This window comes from Daphnia pulicaria, chromosome 3, assembly GCF_021234035.1.
Source record: "Daphnia pulicaria isolate SC F1-1A chromosome 3, SC_F0-13Bv2, whole genome shotgun sequence".
NCBI lineage: Eukaryota > Metazoa > Arthropoda > Branchiopoda > Diplostraca > Daphniidae > Daphnia > Daphnia pulicaria.
Window position 1 is genome coordinate 740196 of NC_060915.1, and position 21457 is coordinate 761652.

General features: G+C 36.6%; 2 non-coding genes and 40 pseudogenes across 2 annotated transcripts; all 42 read left to right on the forward strand.

Annotated features, from left to right (window-relative positions):
* The first annotated feature begins 140 nt into the window (after positions 1 to 140).
* LOC124334509 lies at positions 141 to 259 on the forward strand (annotated as a pseudogene).
* A 415-nt stretch (positions 260 to 674) lies between these two features.
* On the forward strand, positions 675 to 793 carry LOC124334510 (annotated as a pseudogene).
* A 415-nt stretch (positions 794 to 1208) lies between these two features.
* On the forward strand, positions 1209 to 1327 carry LOC124334511 (annotated as a pseudogene).
* A 415-nt stretch (positions 1328 to 1742) lies between these two features.
* On the forward strand, positions 1743 to 1861 carry LOC124329881 (annotated as a pseudogene).
* A 415-nt stretch (positions 1862 to 2276) lies between these two features.
* Positions 2277 to 2395, forward strand: LOC124334512 (annotated as a pseudogene).
* A 415-nt stretch (positions 2396 to 2810) lies between these two features.
* LOC124334513 lies at positions 2811 to 2929 on the forward strand (annotated as a pseudogene).
* Positions 2930 to 3344: 415 nt separating this feature from the next.
* Positions 3345 to 3463, forward strand: LOC124334514 (annotated as a pseudogene).
* A 415-nt stretch (positions 3464 to 3878) lies between these two features.
* On the forward strand, positions 3879 to 3997 carry LOC124334516 (annotated as a pseudogene).
* Positions 3998 to 4412: 415 nt separating this feature from the next.
* LOC124329882 lies at positions 4413 to 4531 on the forward strand (annotated as a pseudogene).
* A 415-nt stretch (positions 4532 to 4946) lies between these two features.
* Positions 4947 to 5065, forward strand: LOC124329883 (annotated as a pseudogene).
* Positions 5066 to 5480: 415 nt separating this feature from the next.
* Positions 5481 to 5599, forward strand: LOC124329884 (annotated as a pseudogene).
* A 415-nt stretch (positions 5600 to 6014) lies between these two features.
* Positions 6015 to 6133, forward strand: LOC124334517 (annotated as a pseudogene).
* A 415-nt stretch (positions 6134 to 6548) lies between these two features.
* Positions 6549 to 6667, forward strand: LOC124334518 (annotated as a pseudogene).
* Positions 6668 to 7082: 415 nt separating this feature from the next.
* LOC124334519 lies at positions 7083 to 7201 on the forward strand (annotated as a pseudogene).
* Positions 7202 to 7616: 415 nt separating this feature from the next.
* Positions 7617 to 7735, forward strand: LOC124334520 (annotated as a pseudogene).
* A 415-nt stretch (positions 7736 to 8150) lies between these two features.
* On the forward strand, positions 8151 to 8269 carry LOC124329885 (annotated as a pseudogene).
* Positions 8270 to 8684: 415 nt separating this feature from the next.
* LOC124329887 lies at positions 8685 to 8803 on the forward strand (annotated as a pseudogene).
* A 415-nt stretch (positions 8804 to 9218) lies between these two features.
* Positions 9219 to 9337, forward strand: LOC124330716 (annotated as a pseudogene).
* A 415-nt stretch (positions 9338 to 9752) lies between these two features.
* On the forward strand, positions 9753 to 9871 carry LOC124334521 (annotated as a pseudogene).
* A 415-nt stretch (positions 9872 to 10286) lies between these two features.
* LOC124334522 lies at positions 10287 to 10405 on the forward strand (annotated as a pseudogene).
* Positions 10406 to 10820: 415 nt separating this feature from the next.
* LOC124334751 lies at positions 10821 to 10939 on the forward strand (annotated as a pseudogene).
* A 415-nt stretch (positions 10940 to 11354) lies between these two features.
* On the forward strand, positions 11355 to 11473 carry LOC124330717 (annotated as a pseudogene).
* Positions 11474 to 11757: 284 nt separating this feature from the next.
* On the forward strand, positions 11758 to 11876 carry LOC124330082 (annotated as a pseudogene).
* A 415-nt stretch (positions 11877 to 12291) lies between these two features.
* Positions 12292 to 12410, forward strand: LOC124330718 (annotated as a pseudogene).
* A 414-nt stretch (positions 12411 to 12824) lies between these two features.
* LOC124334752 lies at positions 12825 to 12943 on the forward strand (annotated as a pseudogene).
* A 415-nt stretch (positions 12944 to 13358) lies between these two features.
* Positions 13359 to 13477, forward strand: LOC124330719 (annotated as a pseudogene).
* Positions 13478 to 13761: 284 nt separating this feature from the next.
* On the forward strand, positions 13762 to 13880 carry LOC124334753 (annotated as a pseudogene).
* A 415-nt stretch (positions 13881 to 14295) lies between these two features.
* Positions 14296 to 14414, forward strand: LOC124334523 (annotated as a pseudogene).
* A 415-nt stretch (positions 14415 to 14829) lies between these two features.
* On the forward strand, positions 14830 to 14948 carry LOC124334754 (annotated as a pseudogene).
* Positions 14949 to 15363: 415 nt separating this feature from the next.
* Positions 15364 to 15482, forward strand: LOC124334524 (annotated as a pseudogene).
* A 415-nt stretch (positions 15483 to 15897) lies between these two features.
* LOC124334525 lies at positions 15898 to 16016 on the forward strand (annotated as a pseudogene).
* Positions 16017 to 16432: 416 nt separating this feature from the next.
* Positions 16433 to 16551, forward strand: LOC124332639. The gene has a single exon (XR_006916859.1). It is a non-coding gene; the product is annotated as a 5S ribosomal RNA (ribosomal RNA).
* Positions 16552 to 16835: 284 nt separating this feature from the next.
* Positions 16836 to 16954, forward strand: LOC124330720 (annotated as a pseudogene).
* Positions 16955 to 17238: 284 nt separating this feature from the next.
* LOC124334755 lies at positions 17239 to 17357 on the forward strand (annotated as a pseudogene).
* A 415-nt stretch (positions 17358 to 17772) lies between these two features.
* LOC124334527 lies at positions 17773 to 17891 on the forward strand (annotated as a pseudogene).
* A 415-nt stretch (positions 17892 to 18306) lies between these two features.
* On the forward strand, positions 18307 to 18425 carry LOC124332757. The gene has a single exon (XR_006916860.1). It is a non-coding gene; the product is annotated as a 5S ribosomal RNA (ribosomal RNA).
* Positions 18426 to 18709: 284 nt separating this feature from the next.
* Positions 18710 to 18828, forward strand: LOC124330721 (annotated as a pseudogene).
* A 284-nt stretch (positions 18829 to 19112) lies between these two features.
* Positions 19113 to 19231, forward strand: LOC124334756 (annotated as a pseudogene).
* A 415-nt stretch (positions 19232 to 19646) lies between these two features.
* LOC124334528 lies at positions 19647 to 19765 on the forward strand (annotated as a pseudogene).
* Positions 19766 to 20180: 415 nt separating this feature from the next.
* Positions 20181 to 20299, forward strand: LOC124334757 (annotated as a pseudogene).
* A 415-nt stretch (positions 20300 to 20714) lies between these two features.
* On the forward strand, positions 20715 to 20833 carry LOC124334529 (annotated as a pseudogene).
* A 415-nt stretch (positions 20834 to 21248) lies between these two features.
* Positions 21249 to 21367, forward strand: LOC124330723 (annotated as a pseudogene).
* Positions 21368 to 21457: the final 90 nt, after the last annotated feature.

Here is a 21457-nt window from a genome sequence, read left to right on the forward strand (position 1 = left end):
TGCGAGTTTTTCAAAGTTTATCGCGCTTTTTTATTCGCGATGGTTACGAGTCCAAATTCAATGAACAAACATTTCTATCACTTTGAAGTGATTTTCTATTCATCCATTGGGACTGGGAGGGTAATTTTTCATTTTTGAATGTCAACGGCCATATCACGTAGAACGCACCTGGTCTCGTCAGCTCCCAGAAGTTAAGTTACGTCGAGTCCCGTTAGTACTTGGAAGGGTGACCGCTTGGGAATACGGGATGTCGTTTGCGATGAATAGTTTGTTTTCAATAACAAATTTCTTGAAATTTTTTTTTCAATCACGATGGTTACCAGTCCAAATTCGTAGATAAAACATTTCAAAGCCTTAGAGATAGGTTCAATTCATCTATAAGAATGATTCTGGATCAATTCCATTGAGAGTTTTTCAAAGTTTATCGCGTTTTTTAATCGCGATGGTTACCAGTCCAAATTCGTAGATCAAAAATATCAATGGCATAGAGATAGGTTCAATTCATCTATTTGAATGATTCTGGATAAATTTCATTGCGAGTTTTTCAAAGTTTATCGCGCTTTTTTATTCGCGATGGTTACGAGTCCAAATTCAATGAACAAACATTTCTATCACTTTGAAGTGATTTTCTATTCATCCATTGGGACTGGGAGGGTAATTTTTCATTTTTGAATGTCAACGGCCATATCACGTAGAACGCACCTGGTCTCGTCAGCTCCCAGAAGTTAAGTTACGTCGAGTCCCGTTAGTACTTGGAAGGGTGACCGCTTGGGAATACGGGATGTCGTTTGCGATGAATAGTTTGTTTTCAATAACAAATTTCTTGAAATTTTTTTTTCAATCACGATGGTTACCAGTCCAAATTCGTAGATAAAACATTTCAAAGCCTTAGAGATAGGTTCAATTCATCTATAAGAATGATTCTGGATCAATTCCATTGAGAGTTTTTCAAAGTTTATCGCGTTTTTTAATCGCGATGGTTACCAGTCCAAATTCGTAGATCAAAAATATCAATGGCATAGAGATAGGTTCAATTCATCTATTTGAATGATTCTGGATAAATTTCATTGCGAGTTTTTCAAAGTTTATCGCGCTTTTTTATTCGCGATGGTTACGAGTCCAAATTCAATGAACAAACATTTCTATCACTTTGAAGTGATTTTCTATTCATCCATTGGGACTGGGAGGGTAATTTTTCATTTTTGAATGTCAACGGCCATATCACGTAGAACGCACCTGGTCTCGTCAGCTCCCAGAAGTTAAGTTACGTCGAGTCCCGTTAGTACTTGGAAGGGTGACCGCTTGGGAATACGGGATGTCGTTTGCGATGAATAGTTTGTTTTCAATAACAAATTTCTTGAAATTTTTTTTTCAATCACGATGGTTACCAGTCCAAATTCGTAGATAAAACATTTCAAAGCCTTAGAGATAGGTTCAATTCATCTATAAGAATGATTCTGGATCAATTCCATTGAGAGTTTTTCAAAGTTTATTGCGTTTTTTAATCGCGATGGTTACCAGTCCAAATTCGTAGATCAAAAATATCAATGGCATAGAGATAGGTTCAATTCATCTATTTGAATGATTCTGGATAAATTTCATTGCGAGTTTTTCAAAGTTTATCGCGCTTTTTTATTCGCGATGGTTACGAGTCCAAATTCAATGAACAAACATTTCTATCACTTTGAAGTGATTTTCTATTCATCCATTGGGACTGGGAGGGTAATTTTTCATTTTTGAATGTCAACGGCCATATCACGTAGAACGCACCTGGTCTCGTCAGCTCCCAGAAGTTAAGTCACGTCGAGTCCCGTTAGTACTTGGAAGGGTGACCGCTTGGGAATACGGAATGTCGTTGGCGATGAATAGTTTGTTTTCAATAACAAATTTCTTGAAATTTTTTTTTCAATCACGATGGTTACCAGTCCAAATTCGTAGATAAAACATTTCAATGCCTTAGAGATAGGTTCAATTCATCTATAAGAATGATTCTGGATCAATTCCATTGAGAGTTTTTCAAAGTTTATCGCGTTTTTTAATCGCGATGGTTACCAGTCCAAATTCGTAGATCAAAAATATCAATGGCATAGAGATAGGTTCAATTCATCTATTTGAATGATTCTGGATAAATTTCATTGCGAGTTTTTCAAAGTTTATCGCGCTTTTTTATTCGCGATGGTTACGAGTCCAAATTCAATGAACAAACATTTCTATCACTTTGAAGTGATTTTCTATTCATCCATTGGGACTGGGAGGGTAATTTTTCATTTTTGAATGTCAACGGCCATATCACGTAGAACGCACCTGGTCTCGTCAGCTCCCAGAAGTTAAGTTACGTCGAGTCCCGTTAGTACTTGGAAGGGTGACCGCTTGGGAATACGGGATGTCGTTTGCGATGAATAGTTTGTTTTCAATAACAAATTTCTTGAAATTTTTTTTTCAATCACGATGGTTACCAGTCCAAATTCGTAGATAAAACATTTCAAAGCCTTAGAGATAGGTTCAATTCATCTATAAGAATGATTCTGGATCAATTCCATTGAGAGTTTTTCAAAGTTTATCGCGTTTTTTAATCGCGATGGTTACCAGTCCAAATTCGTAGATCAAAAATATCAATGGCATAGAGATAGGTTCAATTCATCTATTTGAATGATTCTGGATAAATTTCATTGCGAGTTTTTCAAAGTTTATCGCGCTTTTTTATTCGCGATGGTTACGAGTCCAAATTCAATGAACAAACATTTCTATCACTTTGAAGTGATTTTCTATTCATCCATTGGGACTGGGAGGGTAATTTTTCATTTTTGAATGTCAACGGCCATATCACGTAGAACGCACCTGGTCTCGTCAGCTCCCAGAAGTTAAGTTACGTCGAGTCCCGTTAGTACTTGGAAGGGTGACCGCTTGGGAATACGGGATGTCGTTTGCGATGAATAGTTTGTTTTCAATAACAAATTTCTTGAAATTTTTTTTTCAATCACGATGGTTACCAGTCCAAATTCGTAGATAAAACATTTCAAAGCCTTAGAGATAGGTTCAATTCATCTATAAGAATGATTCTGGATCAATTCCATTGAGAGTTTTTCAAAGTTTATCGCGTTTTTTAATCGCGATGGTTACCAGTCCAAATTCGTAGATCAAAAATATCAATGGCATAGAGATAGGTTCAATTCATCTATTTGAATGATTCTGGATAAATTTCATTGCGAGTTTTTCAAAGTTTATCGCGCTTTTTTATTCGCGATGGTTACGAGTCCAAATTCAATGAACAAACATTTCTATCACTTTGAAGTGATTTTCTATTCATCCATTGGGACTGGGAGGGTAATTTTTCATTTTTGAATGTCAACGGCCATATCACGTAGAACGCACCTGGTCTCGTCAGCTCCCAGAAGTTAAGTTACGTCGAGTCCCGTTAGTACTTGGAAGGGTGACCGCTTGGGAATACGGGATGTCGTTTGCGATGAATAGTTTGTTTTCAATAACAAATTTCTTGAAATTTTTTTTTCAATCACGATGGTTACCAGTCCAAATTCGTAGATAAAACATTTCAAAGCCTTAGAGATAGGTTCAATTCATCTATAAGAATGATTCTGGATCAATTCCATTGAGAGTTTTTCAAAGTTTATTGCGTTTTTTAATCGCGATGGTTACCAGTCCAAATTCGTAGATCAAAAATATCAATGGCATAGAGATAGGTTCAATTCATCTATTTGAATGATTCTGGATAAATTTCATTGCGAGTTTTTCAAAGTTTATCGCGCTTTTTTATTCGCGATGGTTACGAGTCCAAATTCAATGAACAAACATTTCTATCACTTTGAAGTGATTTTCTATTCATCCATTGGGACTGGGAGGGTAATTTTTCATTTTTGAATGTCAACGGCCATATCACGTAGAACGCACCTGGTCTCGTCAGCTCCCAGAAGTTAAGTTACGTCGAGTCCCGTTAGTACTTGGAAGGGTGACCGCTTGGGAATACGGGATGTCGTTTGCGATGAATAGTTTGTTTTCAATAACAAATTTCTTGAAATTTTTTTTTCAATCACGATGGTTACCAGTCCAAATTCGTAGATAAAACATTTCAAAGCCTTAGAGATAGGTTCAATTCATCTATAAGAATGATTCTGGATCAATTCCATTGAGAGTTTTTCAAAGTTTATCGCGTTTTTTAATCGCGATGGTTACCAGTCCAAATTCGTAGATCAAAAATATCAATGGCATAGAGATAGGTTCAATTCATCTATTTGAATGATTCTGGATAAATTTCATTGCGAGTTTTTCAAAGTTTATCGCGCTTTTTTATTCGCGATGGTTACGAGTCCAAATTCAATGAACAAACATTTCTATCACTTTGAAGTGATTTTCTATTCATCCATTGGGACTGGGAGGGTAATTTTTCATTTTTGAATGTCAACGGCCATATCACGTAGAACGCACCTGGTCTCGTCAGCTCCCAGAAGTTAAGTCACGTCGAGTCCCGTTAGTACTTGGAAGGGTGACCGCTTGGGAATACGGAATGTCGTTGGCGATGAATAGTTTGTTTTCAATAACAAATTTCTTGAAATTTTTTTTTCAATCACGATGGTTACCAGTCCAAATTCGTAGATAAAACATTTCAATGCCTTAGAGATAGGTTCAATTCATCTATAAGAATGATTCTGGATCAATTCCATTGAGAGTTTTTCAAAGTTTATCGCGTTTTTTAATCGCGATGGTTACCAGTCCAAATTCGTAGATCAAAAATATCAATGGCATAGAGATAGGTTCAATTCATCTATTTGAATGATTCTGGATAAATTTCATTGCGAGTTTTTCAAAGTTTATCGCGCTTTTTTATTCGCGATGGTTACGAGTCCAAATTCAATGAACAAACATTTCTATCACTTTGAAGTGATTTTCTATTCATCCATTGGGACTGGGAGGGTAATTTTTCATTTTTGAATGTCAACGGCCATATCACGTAGAACGCACCTGGTCTCGTCAGCTCCCAGAAGTTAAGTCACGTCGAGTCCCGTTAGTACTTGGAAGGGTGACCGCTTGGGAATACGGAATGTCGTTGGCGATGAATAGTTTGTTTTCAATAACAAATTTCTTGAAATTTTTTTTTCAATCACGATGGTTACCAGTCCAAATTCGTAGATAAAACATTTCAATGCCTTAGAGATAGGTTCAATTCATCTATAAGAATGATTCTGGATCAATTCCATTGAGAGTTTTTCAAAGTTTATCGCGTTTTTTAATCGCGATGGTTACCAGTCCAAATTCGTAGATCAAAAATATCAATGGCATAGAGATAGGTTCAATTCATCTATTTGAATGATTCTGGATAAATTTCATTGCGAGTTTTTCAAAGTTTATCGCGCTTTTTTATTCGCGATGGTTACGAGTCCAAATTCAATGAACAAACATTTCTATCACTTTGAAGTGATTTTCTATTCATCCATTGGGACTGGGAGGGTAATTTTTCATTTTTGAATGTCAACGGCCATATCACGTAGAACGCACCTGGTCTCGTCAGCTCCCAGAAGTTAAGTCACGTCGAGTCCCGTTAGTACTTGGAAGGGTGACCGCTTGGGAATACGGAATGTCGTTGGCGATGAATAGTTTGTTTTCAATAACAAATTTCTTGAAATTTTTTTTTCAATCACGATGGTTACCAGTCCAAATTCGTAGATAAAACATTTCAATGCCTTAGAGATAGGTTCAATTCATCTATAAGAATGATTCTGGATCAATTCCATTGAGAGTTTTTCAAAGTTTATCGCGTTTTTTAATCGCGATGGTTACCAGTCCAAATTCGTAGATCAAAAATATCAATGGCATAGAGATAGGTTCAATTCATCTATTTGAATGATTCTGGATAAATTTCATTGCGAGTTTTTCAAAGTTTATCGCGCTTTTTTATTCGCGATGGTTACGAGTCCAAATTCAATGAACAAACATTTCTATCACTTTGAAGTGATTTTCTATTCATCCATTGGGACTGGGAGGGTAATTTTTCATTTTTGAATGTCAACGGCCATATCACGTAGAACGCACCTGGTCTCGTCAGCTCCCAGAAGTTAAGTTACGTCGAGTCCCGTTAGTACTTGGAAGGGTGACCGCTTGGGAATACGGGATGTCGTTTGCGATGAATAGTTTGTTTTCAATAACAAATTTCTTGAAATTTTTTTTTCAATCACGATGGTTACCAGTCCAAATTCGTAGATAAAACATTTCAAAGCCTTAGAGATAGGTTCAATTCATCTATAAGAATGATTCTGGATCAATTCCATTGAGAGTTTTTCAAAGTTTATCGCGTTTTTTAATCGCGATGGTTACCAGTCCAAATTCGTAGATCAAAAATATCAATGGCATAGAGATAGGTTCAATTCATCTATTTGAATGATTCTGGATAAATTTCATTGCGAGTTTTTCAAAGTTTATCGCGCTTTTTTATTCGCGATGGTTACGAGTCCAAATTCAATGAACAAACATTTCTATCACTTTGAAGTGATTTTCTATTCATCCATTGGGACTGGGAGGGTAATTTTTCATTTTTGAATGTCAACGGCCATATCACGTAGAACGCACCTGGTCTCGTCAGCTCCCAGAAGTTAAGTTACGTCGAGTCCCGTTAGTACTTGGAAGGGTGACCGCTTGGGAATACGGGATGTCGTTTGCGATGAATAGTTTGTTTTCAATAACAAATTTCTTGAAATTTTTTTTTCAATCACGATGGTTACCAGTCCAAATTCGTAGATAAAACATTTCAAAGCCTTAGAGATAGGTTCAATTCATCTATAAGAATGATTCTGGATCAATTCCATTGAGAGTTTTTCAAAGTTTATCGCGTTTTTTAATCGCGATGGTTACCAGTCCAAATTCGTAGATCAAAAATATCAATGGCATAGAGATAGGTTCAATTCATCTATTTGAATGATTCTGGATAAATTTCATTGCGAGTTTTTCAAAGTTTATCGCGCTTTTTTATTCGCGATGGTTACGAGTCCAAATTCAATGAACAAACATTTCTATCACTTTGAAGTGATTTTCTATTCATCCATTGGGACTGGGAGGGTAATTTTTCATTTTTGAATGTCAACGGCCATATCACGTAGAACGCACCTGGTCTCGTCAGCTCCCAGAAGTTAAGTTACGTCGAGTCCCGTTAGTACTTGGAAGGGTGACCGCTTGGGAATACGGGATGTCGTTTGCGATGAATAGTTTGTTTTCAATAACAAATTTCTTGAAATTTTTTTTTCAATCACGATGGTTACCAGTCCAAATTCGTAGATAAAACATTTCAAAGCCTTAGAGATAGGTTCAATTCATCTATAAGAATGATTCTGGATCAATTCCATTGAGAGTTTTTCAAAGTTTATCGCGTTTTTTAATCGCGATGGTTACCAGTCCAAATTCGTAGATCAAAAATATCAATGGCATAGAGATAGGTTCAATTCATCTATTTGAATGATTCTGGATAAATTTCATTGCGAGTTTTTCAAAGTTTATCGCGCTTTTTTATTCGCGATGGTTACGAGTCCAAATTCAATGAACAAACATTTCTATCACTTTGAAGTGATTTTCTATTCATCCATTGGGACTGGGAGGGTAATTTTTCATTTTTGAATGTCAACGGCCATATCACGTAGAACGCACCTGGTCTCGTCAGCTCCCAGAAGTTAAGTTACGTCGAGTCCCGTTAGTACTTGGAAGGGTGACCGCTTGGGAATACGGGATGTCGTTTGCGATGAATAGTTTGTTTTCAATAACAAATTTCTTGAAATTTTTTTTTCAATCACGATGGTTACCAGTCCAAATTCGTAGATAAAACATTTCAAAGCCTTAGAGATAGGTTCAATTCATCTATAAGAATGATTCTGGATCAATTCCATTGAGAGTTTTTCAAAGTTTATCGCGTTTTTTAATCGCGATGGTTACCAGTCCAAATTCGTAGATCAAAAATATCAATGGCATAGAGATAGGTTCAATTCATCTATTTGAATGATTCTGGATAAATTTCATTGCGAGTTTTTCAAAGTTTATCGCGCTTTTTTATTCGCGATGGTTACGAGTCCAAATTCAATGAACAAACATTTCTATCACTTTGAAGTGATTTTCTATTCATCCATTGGGACTGGGAGGGTAATTTTTCATTTTTGAATGTCAACGGCCATATCACGTAGAACGCACCTGGTCTCGTCAGCTCCCAGAAGTTAAGTCACGTCGAGTCCCGTTAGTACTTGGAAGGGTGACCGCTTGGGAATACGGAATGTCGTTGGCGATGAATAGTTTGTTTTCAATAACAAATTTCTTGAAATTTTTTTTTCAATCACGATGGTTACCAGTCCAAATTCGTAGATAAAACATTTCAATGCCTTAGAGATAGGTTCAATTCATCTATAAGAATGATTCTGGATCAATTCCATTGAGAGTTTTTCAAAGTTTATCGCGTTTTTTAATCGCGATGGTTACCAGTCCAAATTCGTAGATCAAAAATATCAATGGCATAGAGATAGGTTCAATTCATCTATTTGAATGATTCTGGATAAATTTCATTGCGAGTTTTTCAAAGTTTATCGCGCTTTTTTATTCGCGATGGTTACGAGTCCAAATTCAATGAACAAACATTTCTATCACTTTGAAGTGATTTTCTATTCATCCATTGGGACTGGGAGGGTAATTTTTCATTTTTGAATGTCAACGGCCATATCACGTAGAACGCACCTGGTCTCGTCAGCTCCCAGAAGTTAAGTCACGTCGAGTCCCGTTAGTACTTGGAAGGGTGACCGCTTGGGAATACGGAATGTCGTTGGCGATGAATAGTTTGTTTTCAATAACAAATTTCTTGAAATTTTTTTTTCAATCACGATGGTTACCAGTCCAAATTCGTAGATAAAACATTTCAAAGCCTTAGAGATAGGTTCAATTCATCTATAAGAATGATTCTGGATCAATTCCATTGAGAGTTTTTCAAAGTTTATCGCGTTTTTTAATCGCGATGGTTACCAGTCCAAATTCGTAGATCAAAAATATCAATGGCATAGAGATAGGTTCAATTCATCTATTTGAATGATTCTGGATAAATTTCATTGCGAGTTTTTCAAAGTTTATCGCGCTTTTTTATTCGCGATGGTTACGAGTCCAAATTCAATGAACAAACATTTCTATCACTTTGAAGTGATTTTCTATTCATCCATTGGGACTGGGAGGGTAATTTTTCATTTTTGAATGTCAACGGCCATATCACGTAGAACGCACCTGGTCTCGTCAGCTCCCAGAAGTTAAGTTACGTCGAGTCCCGTTAGTACTTGGAAGGGTGACCGCTTGGGAATACGGGATGTCGTTGGCGATGAATAGTTTGTTTTCAATAACAAATTTCTTGAAATTTTTTTTTCAATCACGATGGTTACCAGTCCAAATTCGTAGATAAAACATTTCAATGCCTTAGAGATAGGTTCAATTCATCTATAAGAATGATTCTGGATCAATTCCATTGAGAGTTTTTCAAAGTTTATCGCGTTTTTTAATCGCGATGGTTACCAGTCCAAATTCGTAGATCAAAAATATCAATGGCATAGAGATAGGTTCAATTCATCTATTTGAATGATTCTGGATAAATTTCATTGCGAGTTTTTCAAAGTTTATCGCGCTTTTTTATTCGCGATGGTTACGAGTCCAAATTCAATGAACAAACATTTCTATCACTTTGAAGTGATTTTCTATTCATCCATTGGGACTGGGAGGGTAATTTTTCATTTTTGAATGTCAACGGCCATATCACGTAGAACGCACCTGGTCTCGTCAGCTCCCAGAAGTTAAGTTACGTCGAGTCCCGTTAGTACTTGGAAGGGTGACCGCTTGGGAATACGGGATGTCGTTTGCGATGAATAGTTGGTTTTCAATAACAAATTTCTTGAAATTTTTTTTTCAATCACGATGGTTACCAGTCCAAATTCGTAGATAAAACATTTCAAAGCCTTAGAGATAGGTTCAATTCATCTATAAGAATGATTCTGGATCAATTCCATTGAGAGTTTTTCAAAGTTTATCGCGTTTTTTAATCGCGATGGTTACCAGTCCAAATTCGTAGATCAAAAATATCAATGGCATAGAGATAGGTTCAATTCATCTATTTGAATGATTCTGGATAAATTTCATTGCGAGTTTTTCAAAGTTTATCGCGCTTTTTTATTCGCGATGGTTACGAGTCCAAATTCAATGAACAAACATTTCTATCACTTTGAAGTGATTTTCTATTCATCCATTGGGACTGGGAGGGTAATTTTTCATTTTTGAATGTCAACGGCCATATCACGTAGAACGCACCTGGTCTCGTCAGCTCCCAGAAGTTAAGTTACGTCGAGTCCCGTTAGTACTTGGAAGGGTGACCGCTTGGGAATACGGGATGTCGTTTGCGATGAATAGTTTGTTTTCAATAACAAATTTCTTGAAATTTTTTTTTCAATCACGATGGTTACCAGTCCAAATTCGTAGATAAAACATTTCAATGCCTTAGAGATAGGTTCAATTCATCTATAAGAATGATTCTGGATCAATTCCATTGAGAGTTTTTCAAAGTTTATCGCGTTTTTTAATCGCGATGGTTACCAGTCCAAATTCGTAGATCAAAAATATCAATGGCATAGAGATAGGTTCAATTCATCTATTTGAATGATTCTGGATAAATTTCATTGCGAGTTTTTCAAAGTTTATCGCGCTTTTTTATTCGCGATGGTTACGAGTCCAAATTCAATGAACAAACATTTCTATCACTTTGAAGTGATTTTCTATTCATCCATTGGGACTGGGAGGGTAATTTTTCATTTTTGAATGTCAACGGCCATATCACGTAGAACGCACCTGGTCTCGTCAGCTCCCAGAAGTTAAGTCACGTCGAGTCCCGTTAGTACTTGGAAGGGTGACCGCTTGGGAATACGGGATGTCGTTGGCGATGAATAGTTTGTTTTCAATAACAAATTTCTTGAAATTTTTTTTTCAATCACGATGGTTACCAGTCCAAATTCGTAGATAAAACATTTCAATGCCTTAGAGATAGGTTCAATTCATCTATAAGAATGATTCTGGATCAATTCCATTGAGAGTTTTTCAAAGTTTATCGCGTTTTTTAATCGCGATGGTTACCAGCCCAAATTCGTAGATCAAAAATATCAATGGCATAGAGATAGGTTCAATTCATCTATTTGAATGATTCTGGATAAATTTCATTGCGAGTTTTTCAAAGTTTATCGCGCTTTTTTATTCGCGATGGTTACGAGTCCAAATTCAATGAACAAACATTTCTATCACTTTGAAGTGATTTTCTATTCATCCATTGGGACTGGGAGGGTAATTTTTCATTTTTGAATGTCAACGGCCATATCACGTAGAACGCACCTGGTCTCGTCAGCTCCCAGAAGTTAAGTTACGTCGAGTCCCGTTAGTACTTGGAAGGGTGACCGCTTGGGAATACGGGATGTCGTTGGCGATGAATATTTTGTTTTCAATAACAAATTTCTTGAAATTTTTTTTCAATCACGATGGTTACCAGTCCAAATTCGTAGATCAAAAATATCAATGGCATAGAGATAGGTTCAATTCATCTATTTGAATGATTCTGGATAAATTTCATTGCGAGTTTTTCAAAGTTTATCGCGCTTTTTTATTCGCGATGGTTACGAGTCCAAATTCAATGAACAAACATTTCTATCACTTTGAAGTGATTTTCTATTCATCCATTGGGACTGGGAGGGTAATTTTTCATTTTTGAATGTCAACGGCCATATCACGTAGAACGCACCTGGTCTCGTCAGCTCCCAGAAGTTAAGTCACGTCGAGTCCCGTTAGTACTTGGAAGTGTGACCGCTTGGGAATACGGGATGTCGTTGGCGATGAATAGTTTGTTTTCAATAACAAATTTCTTGAAATTTTTTTTTCAATCACGATGGTTACCAGTCCAAATTCGTAGATAAAACATTTCAATGCCTTAGAGATAGGTTCAATTCATCTATAAGAATGATTCTGGATCAATTCCATTGAGAGTTTTTCAAAGTTTATCGCGTTTTTTAATCGCGATGGTTACCAGTCCAAATTCGTAGATCAAAAATATCAATGGCATAGAGATAGGTTCAATTCATCTATTTGAATGATTCTGGATAAATTTCATTGCGAGTTTTTCAAAGTTTATCGCGCTTTTTTATTCGCGATGGTTACGAGTCCAAATTCAATGAACAAACATTTCTATCACTTTGAAGTGATTTTCTATTCATCCATTGGGACTGGGAGGGTAATTTTTCATTTTTGAATGTCAACGGCCATATCACGTAGAACGCACCTGGTCTCGTCAGCTCCCAGAAGTTAAGTTACGTCGAGTCCCGTTAGTACTTGGAAGGGTGACCGCTTGGGAATACGGGATGTCGTTGGCGATGAATATTTTGTTTTCAATAACAAATTTCTTGAAATTTTTTTTCAATCACGATGGTTACCAGTCCAAATTCGTAGATAAAACATTTCAATGCCTTAGAGATAGGTTCAATTCATCTATAAGAATGATTCTGGATCAATTCCATTGAGAGTTTTTCAAAGTTTATCGCGTTTTTTAATCGCGATGGTTACCAGTCCAAATTCGTAGATCAAAAATATCAATGGCATAGAGATAGGTTCAATTCATCTATTTGAATGATTCTGGATAAATTTCATTGCGAGTTTTTCAAAGTTTATCGCGCTTTTTTATTCGCGATGGTTACGAGTCCAAATTCAATGAACAAACATTTCTATCACTTTGAAGTGATTTTCTATTCATCCATTGGGACTGGGAGGGTAATTTTTCATTTTTGAATGTCAACGGCCATATCACGTAGAACGCACCTGGTCTCGTCAGCTCCCAGAAGTTAAGTCACGTCGAGTCCCGTTAGTACTTGGAAGGGTGACCGCTTGGGAATACGGGATGTCGTTGGCGATGAATAGTTTGTTTTCAATAACAAATTTCTTGAAATTTTTTTTTCAATCACGATGGTTACCAGTCCAAATTCGTAGATAAAACATTTCAATGCCTTAGAGATAGGTTCAATTCATCTATAAGAATGATTCTGGATCAATTCCATTGAGAGTTTTTCAAAGTTTATCGCGTTTTTTAATCGCGATGGTTACCAGTCCAAATTCGTAGATCAAAAATATCAATGGCATAGAGATAGGTTCAATTCATCTATTTGAATGATTCTGGATAAATTTCATTGCGAGTTTTTCAAAGTTTATCGCGCTTTTTTATTCGCGATGGTTACGAGTCCAAATTCAATGAACAAACATTTCTATCACTTTGAAGTGATTTTCTATTCATCCATTGGGACTGGGAGGGTAATTTTTCATTTTTGAATGTCAACGGCCATATCACGTAGAACGCACCTGGTCTCGTCAGCTCCCAGAAGTTAAGTTACGTCGAGTCCCGTTAGTACTTGGAAGGGTGACCGCTTGGGAATACGGGATGTCGTTGGCGATGAATATTTTGTTTTCAATAACAAATTTCTTGAAATTTTTTTTCAATCACGATGGTTACCAGTCCAAATTCGTAGATCAAAAATATCAATGGCATAGAGATAGGTTCAATTCATCTATAAGAATGATTCTGGATAAATTTCATTGCGAGTTTTTCAAAGTTTATCGCGCTTTTTTATTCGCGATGGTTACGAGTCCAAATTCAATGAACAAACATTTCTATCACTTTGAAGTGATTTTCTATTCATCCATTGGGACTGGGAGGGTAATTTTTCATTTTTGAATGTCAACGGCCATATCACGTAGAACGCACCTGGTCTCGTCAGCTCCCAGAAGTTAAGTCACGTCGAGTCCCGTTAGTACTTGGAAGGGTGACCGCTTGGGAATACGGGATGTCGTTGGCGATGAATAGTTTGTTTTCAATAACAAATTTCTTGAAATTTTTTTTTCAATCACGATGGTTACCAGTCCAAATTCGTAGATAAAACATTTCAATGCCTTAGAGATAGGTTCAATTCATCTATAAGAATGATTCTGGATCAATTCCATTGAGAGTTTTTCAAAGTTTATCGCGTTTTTTAATCGCGATGGTTACCAGTCCAAATTCGTAGATCAAAAATATCAATGGCATAGAGATAGGTTCAATTCATCTATTTGAATGATTCTGGATAAATTTCATTGCGAGTTTTTCAAAGTTTATCGCGCTTTTTTATTCGCGATGGTTACGAGTCCAAATTCAATGAACAAACATTTCTATCACTTTGAAGTGATTTTCTATTCATCCATTGGGACTGGGAGGGTAATTTTTCATTTTTGAATGTCAACGGCCATATCACGTAGAACGCACCTGGTCTCGTCAGCTCCCAGAAGTTAAGTTACGTCGAGTCCCGTTAGTACTTGGAAGGGTGACCGCTTGGGAATACGGGATGTCGTTTGCGATGAATAGTTTGTTTTCAATAACAAATTTCTTGAAATTTTTTTTTCAATCACGATGGTTACCAGTCCAAATTCGTAGATAAAACATTTCAATGCCTTAGAGATAGGTTCAATTCATCTATAAGAATGATTCTGGATCAATTCCATTGAGAGTTTTTCAAAGTTTATCGCGTTTTTTAATCGCGATGGTTACCAGTCCAAATTCGTAGATCAAAAATATCAATGGCATAGAGATAGGTTCAATTCATCTATTTGAATGATTCTGGATAAATTTCATTGCGAGTTTTTCAAAGTTTATCGCGCTTTTTTATTCGCGATGGTTACGAGTCCAAATTCAATGAACAAACATTTCTATCACTTTGAAGTGATTTTCTATTCATCCATTGGGACTGGGAGGGTAATTTTTCATTTTTGAATGTCAACGGCCATATCACGTAGAACGCACCTGGTCTCGTCAGCTCCCAGAAGTTAAGTCACGTCGAGTCCCGTTAGTACTTGGAAGGGTGACCGCTTGGGAATACGGGATGTCGTTGGCGATGAATAGTTTGTTTTCAATAACAAATTTCTTGAAATTTTTTTTTCAATCACGATGGTTACCAGTCCAAATTCGTAGATAAAACATTTCAATGCCTTAGAGATAGGTTCAATTCATCTATAAGAATGATTCTGGATCAATTCCATTGAGAGTTTTTCAAAGTTTATCGCGTTTTTTAATCGCGATGGTTACCAGTCCAAATTCGTAGATCAAAAATATCAATGGCATAGAGATAGGTTCAATTCATCTATTTGAATGATTCTGGATAAATTTCATTGCGAGTTTTTCAAAGTTTATCGCGCTTTTTTATTCGCGATGGTTACGAGTCCAAATTCAATGAACAAACATTTCTATCACTTTGAAGTGATTTTCTATTCATCCATTGGGACTGGGAGGGTAATTTTTCATTTTTGAATGTCAACGGCCATATCACGTAGAACGCACCTGGTCTCGTCAGCTCCCAGAAGTTAAGTTACGTCGAGTCCCGTTAGTACTTGGAAGGGTGACCGCTTGGGAATACGGGATGTCGTTTGCGATGAATAGTTTGTTTTCAATAACAAATTTCTTGAAATTTTTTTTTCAATCACGATGGTTACCAGTCCAAATTCGTAGATAAAACATTTCAATGCCTTAGAGATAGGTTCAATTCATCTATAAGAATGATTCTGGATCAATTCCATTGAGAGTTTTTCAAAGTTTATCGCGTTTTTTAATCGCGATGGTTACCAGTCCAAATTCGTAGATCAAAAATATCAATGGCATAGAGATAGGTTCAATTCATCTATTTGAATGATTCTGGATAAATTTCATTGCGAGTTTTTCAAAGTTTATCGCGCTTTTTTATTCGCGATGGTTACGAGTCCAAATTCAATGAACAAACATTTCTATCACTTTGAAGTGATTTTCTATTCATCCATTGGGACTGGGAGGGTAATTTTTCATTTTTGAATGTCAACGGCCATATCACGTAGAACGCACCTGGTCTCGTCAGCTCCCAGAAGTTAAGTTACGTCGAGTCCCGTTAGTACTTGGAAGGGTGACCGCTTGGGAATACGGGATGTCGTTTGCGATGAATAGTTTGTTTTCAATAACAAATTTCTTGAAATTTTTTTTTCAATCACGATGGTTACCAGTCCAAATTCGTAGATAAAACATTTCAATGCCTTAGAGATAGGTTCAATTCATCTATAAGAATGATTCTGGATCAATTCCATTGAGAGTTTTTTCAAAGTTTATCGCGTTTTTTAATCGCGATGGTTACCAGTCCAAATTCGTAGATCAAAAATATCAATGGCATAGAGATAGGTTCAATTCATCTATAGGAATGATTCTGGATAAATTTCATTGCGAGTTTTTCAAAGTTTATCGCGCTTTTTTATTCGCGATGGTTACGAGTCCAAATTCAATGAACAAACATTTCTATCACTTTGAAGTGATTTTCTATTCATCCATTGGGACTGGGAGGGTAATTTTTCATTTTTGAATGTCAACGGCCATATCACGTAGAAAGCACCTGGTCTCGTCAGCTCCCAGAAGTTAAGTTACGTCGAGTCCCGTTAGTACTTGGAAGGGTGACCGCTTGGGAATACGGGATGTCGTTGGCGATGAATATTTTGTTTTCAATAACAAATTTCTTGAAATTTTTTTTCAATCACGATGGTTACCAGTCCAAATTCGTAGATCAAAAATATCAATGGCATAGAGATAGGTTCAATTCATCTATTTGAATGATTCTGGATAAATTTCATTGCGAGTTTTTCAAAGTTTATCGCGCTTTTTTATTCGCGATGGTTACGAGTCCAAATTCAATGAACAAACATTTCTATCACTTTGAAGTGATTTTCTATTCATCCATTGGGACTGGGAGGGTAATTTTTCATTTTTGAATGTCAACGGCCATATCACGTAGAACGCACCTGGTCTCGTCAGCTCCCAGAAGTTAAGTTACGTCGAGTCCCGTTAGTACTTGGAAGGGTGACCGCTTGGGAATACGGGATGTCGTTGGCGATGAATATTTTGTTTTCAATAACAAATTTCTTGAAATTTTTTTTCAATCACGATGGTTACCAGTCCAAATTCGTAGATCAAAAATATCAATGGCATAGAGATAGGTTCAATTCATCTATTTGAATGATTCTGGATAAATTTCATTGCGAGTTTTTCAAAGTTTATCGCGCTTTTTTATTCGCGATGGTTACGAGTCCAAATTCAATGAACAAACATTTCTATCACTTTGAAGTGATTTTCTATTCATCCATTGGGACTGGGAGGGTAATTTTTCATTTTTGAATGTCAACGGCCATATCACGTAGAACGCACCTGGTCTCGTCAGCTCCCAGAAGTTAAGTCACGTCGAGTCCCGTTAGTACTTGGAAGGGTGACCGCTTGGGAATACGGGATGTCGTTGGCGATGAATAGTTTGTTTTCAATAACAAATTTCTTGAAATTTTTTTTTCAATCACGATGGTTACCAGTCCAAATTCGTAGATAAAACATTTCAATGCCTTAGAGATAGGTTCAATTCATCTATAAGAATGATTCTGGATCAATTCCATTGAGAGTTTTTCAAAGTTTATCGCGTTTTTTAATCGCGATGGTTACCAGTCCAAATTCGTAGATCAAAAATATCAATGGCATAGAGATAGGTTCAATTCATCTATTTGAATGATTCTGGATAAATTTCATTGCGAGTTTTTCAAAGTTTATCGCGCTTTTTTATTCGCGATGGTTACGAGTCCAAATTCAATGAACAAACATTTCTATCACTTTGAAGTGATTTTCTATTCATCCATTGGGACTGGGAGGGTAATTTTTCATTTTTGAATGTCAACGGCCATATCACGTAGAACGCACCTGGTCTCGTCAGCTCCCAGAAGTTAAGTTACGTCGAGTCCCGTTAGTACTTGGAAGGGTGACCGCTTGGGAATACGGGATGTCGTTTGCGATGAATAGTTTGTTTTCAATAACAAATTTCTTGAAATTTTTTTTTCAATCACGATGGTTACCAGTCCAAATTCGTAGATAAAACATTTCAATGCCTTAGAGATAGGTTCAATTCATCTATAAGAATGATTCTGGATCAATTCCATTGAGAGTTTTTCAAAGTTTATCGCGTTTTTTAATCGCGATGGTTACCAGTCCAAATTCGTAGATCAAAAATATCAATGGCATAGAGATAGGTTCAATTCATCTATTTGAATGATTCTGGATAAATTTCATTGCGAGTTTTTCAAAGTTTATCGCGCTTTTTTATTCGCGATGGTTACGAGTCCAAATTCAATGAACAAACATTTCTATCACTTTGAAGTGATTTTCTATTCATCCATTGGGACTGGGAGGGTAATTTTTCATTTTTGAATGTCAACGGCCATATCACGTAGAAAGCACCTGGTCTCGTCAGCTCCCAGAAGTTAAGTTACGTCGAGTCCCGTTAGTACTTGGAAGGGTGACCGCTTGGGAATACGGGATGTCGTTGGCGATGAATATTTTGTTTTCAATAACAAATTTCTTGAAATTTTTTTTCAATCACGATGGTTACCAGTCCAAATTCGTAGATCAAAAATATCAATGGCATAGAGATAGGTTCAATTCATCTATTTGAATGATTCTGGATAAATTTCATTGCGAGTTTTTCAAAGTTTATCGCGCTTTTTTATTCGCGATGGTTACGAGTCCAAATTCAATGAACAAACATTTCTATCACTTTGAAGTGATTTTCTATTCATCCATTGGGACTGGGAGGGTAATTTTTCATTTTTGAATGTCAACGGCCATATCACGTAGAACGCACCTGGTCTCGTCAGCTCCCAGAAGTTAAGTTACGTCGAGTCCCGTTAGTACTTGGAAGGGTGACCGCTTGGGAATACGGGATGTCGTTGGCGATGAATATTTTGTTTTCAATAACAAATTTCTTGAAATTTTTTTTCAATCACGATGGTTACCAGTCCAAATTCGTAGATCAAAAATATCAATGGCATAGAGATAGGTTCAATTCATCTATTTGAATGATTCTGGATAAATTTCATTGCGAGTTTTTCAAAGTTTATCGCGCTTTTTTATTCGCGATGGTTACGAGTCCAAATTCAATGAACAAACATTTCTATCACTTTGAAGTGATTTTCTATTCATCCATTGGGACTGGGAGGGTAATTTTTCATTTTTGAATGTCAACGGCCATATCACGTAGAACGCACCTGGTCTCGTCAGCTCCCAGAAGTTAAGTCACGTCGAGTCCCGTTAGTACTTGGAAGGGTGACCGCTTGGGAATACGGGATGTCGTTGGCGATGAATAGTTTGTTTTCAATAACAAATTTCTTGAAATTTTTTTTTCAATCACGATGGTTACCAGTCCAAATTCGTAGATAAAACATTTCAATGCCTTAGAGATAGGTTCAATTCATCTATAAGAATGATTCTGGATCAATTCCATTGAGAGTTTTTCAAAGTTTATCGCGTTTTTTAATCGCGATGGTTACCAGTCCAAATTCGTAGATCAAAAATATCAATGGCATAGAGATAGGTTCAATTCATCTATTTGAATGATTCTGGATAAATTTCATTGCGAGTTTTTCAAAGTTTATCGCGCTTTTTTATTCGCGATGGTTACGAGTCCAAATTCAATGAACAAACATTTCTATCACTTTGAAGTGATTTTCTATTCATCCATTGGGACTGGGAGGGTAATTTTTCATTTTTGAATGTCAACGGCCATATCACGTAGAACGCACCTGGTCTCGTCAGCTCCCAGAAGTTAAGTTACGTCGAGTCCCGTTAGTACTTGGAAGGGTGACCGCTTGGGAATACGGGATGTCGTTTGCGATGAATAGTTTGTTTTCAATAACAAATTTCTTGAAATTTTTTTTTCAATCACGATGGTTACCAGTCCAAATTCGTAGATAAAACATTTCAATGCCTTAGAGATAGGTTCAATTCATCTATAAGAATGATTCTGGATCAATTCCATTGAGAGTTTTTCAAAGTTTATCGCGTTTTTTAATCGCGATGGTTACCAGTCCAAATTCGTAGATCAAAAATATCAATGGCATAGAGATAGGTTCAATTCATCTATTTGAATGATTCTGGATAAATTTCATTGCGAGTTTTTCAAAGTTTATCGCGCTTTTTTATTCGCGATGGTTACGAGTCCAAATTCAATGAACAAACATTTCTATCACTTTGAAGTGATTTTCTATTCATCCATTGGGACTGGGAGGGTAATTTTTCATTTTTGAATGTCAACGGCCATATCACGTAGAACGCACCTGGTCTCGTCAGCTCCCAGAAGTTAAGTCACGTCGAGTCCCGTTAGTACTTGGAAGGGTGACCGCTTGGGAATACGGGATGTCGTTGGCGATGAATAGTTTGTTTTCAATAACAAATTTCTTGAAATTTTTTTTTCAATCACGATGGTTACCAGTCCAAATTCGTAGATAAAACATTTCAATGCCTTAGAGATAGGTTCAATTCATCTATAAGAATGATTCTGGATCAATTCCATTGAGAGTTTTTCAAAGTTTATCGCGTTTTTTAATCGCGATGGTTACCAGTCCAAATTCGTAGATCAAAAATATCAATGGCATAGAGATAGGTTCAATTCATCTATTTGAATGATTCTGGATAAATTTCATTGCGAGTTTTTCAAAGTTTATCGCGCTTTTTTATTCGCGATGGTTACGAGTCCAAATTCAATGAACAAACATTTCTATCACTTTGAAGTGATTTTCTATTCATCCATTGGGACTGGGAGGGTAATTTTTCATTTTTGAATGTCAACGGCCATATCACGTAGAACGCACCTGGTCTCGTCAGCTCCCAGAAGTTAAGTTACGTCGAGTCCCGTTAGTACTTGGAAGGGTGACCGCTTGGGAATACGGGATGTCGTTTGCGATGAATAGTTTGTTTTCAATAACAAATTTCTTGAAATTTTTTTTTCAATCACGATGGTTACCAGTCCAAATTCGTAGATAAAACATTTCAATGCCTTAGAGATAGGTTCAATTCATCTATAAGAATGATTCTGGATCAATTCCATTGAGAGTTTTTCAAAGTTTATCGCGTTTTTTAATCGCGATGGTTACCAGTCCAAATTCGTAGATCAAAAATATCAATGGCATAGAGATAGGTTCAATTCATCTATTTGAATGATTCTGGATAAATTTCATTGCGAGTTTTTCAAAGTTTATCGCGCTTTTTTATTCGCGATGGTTACGAGTCCAAATTCAATGAACAAACATTTCTATCACTTTGAAGTGATTTTCTATTCATCCATTGGGACTGGGAGGGTAATTTTTCATTTTTGAATGTCAACGGCCATATCACGTAGAACGCACCTGGTCTCGTCAGCTCCCAGAAGTTAAGTTACGTCGAGTCCCGTTAGTACTTGGAAGGGTGACCGCTTGGGAATACGGGATGTCGTTGGCGATGAATATTTTGTTTTCAATAACAAATTTCTTGAAATTTTTTTTCAATCACGATGGTTACCAGTCCAAATTCGTAGATCAAAAATATCAA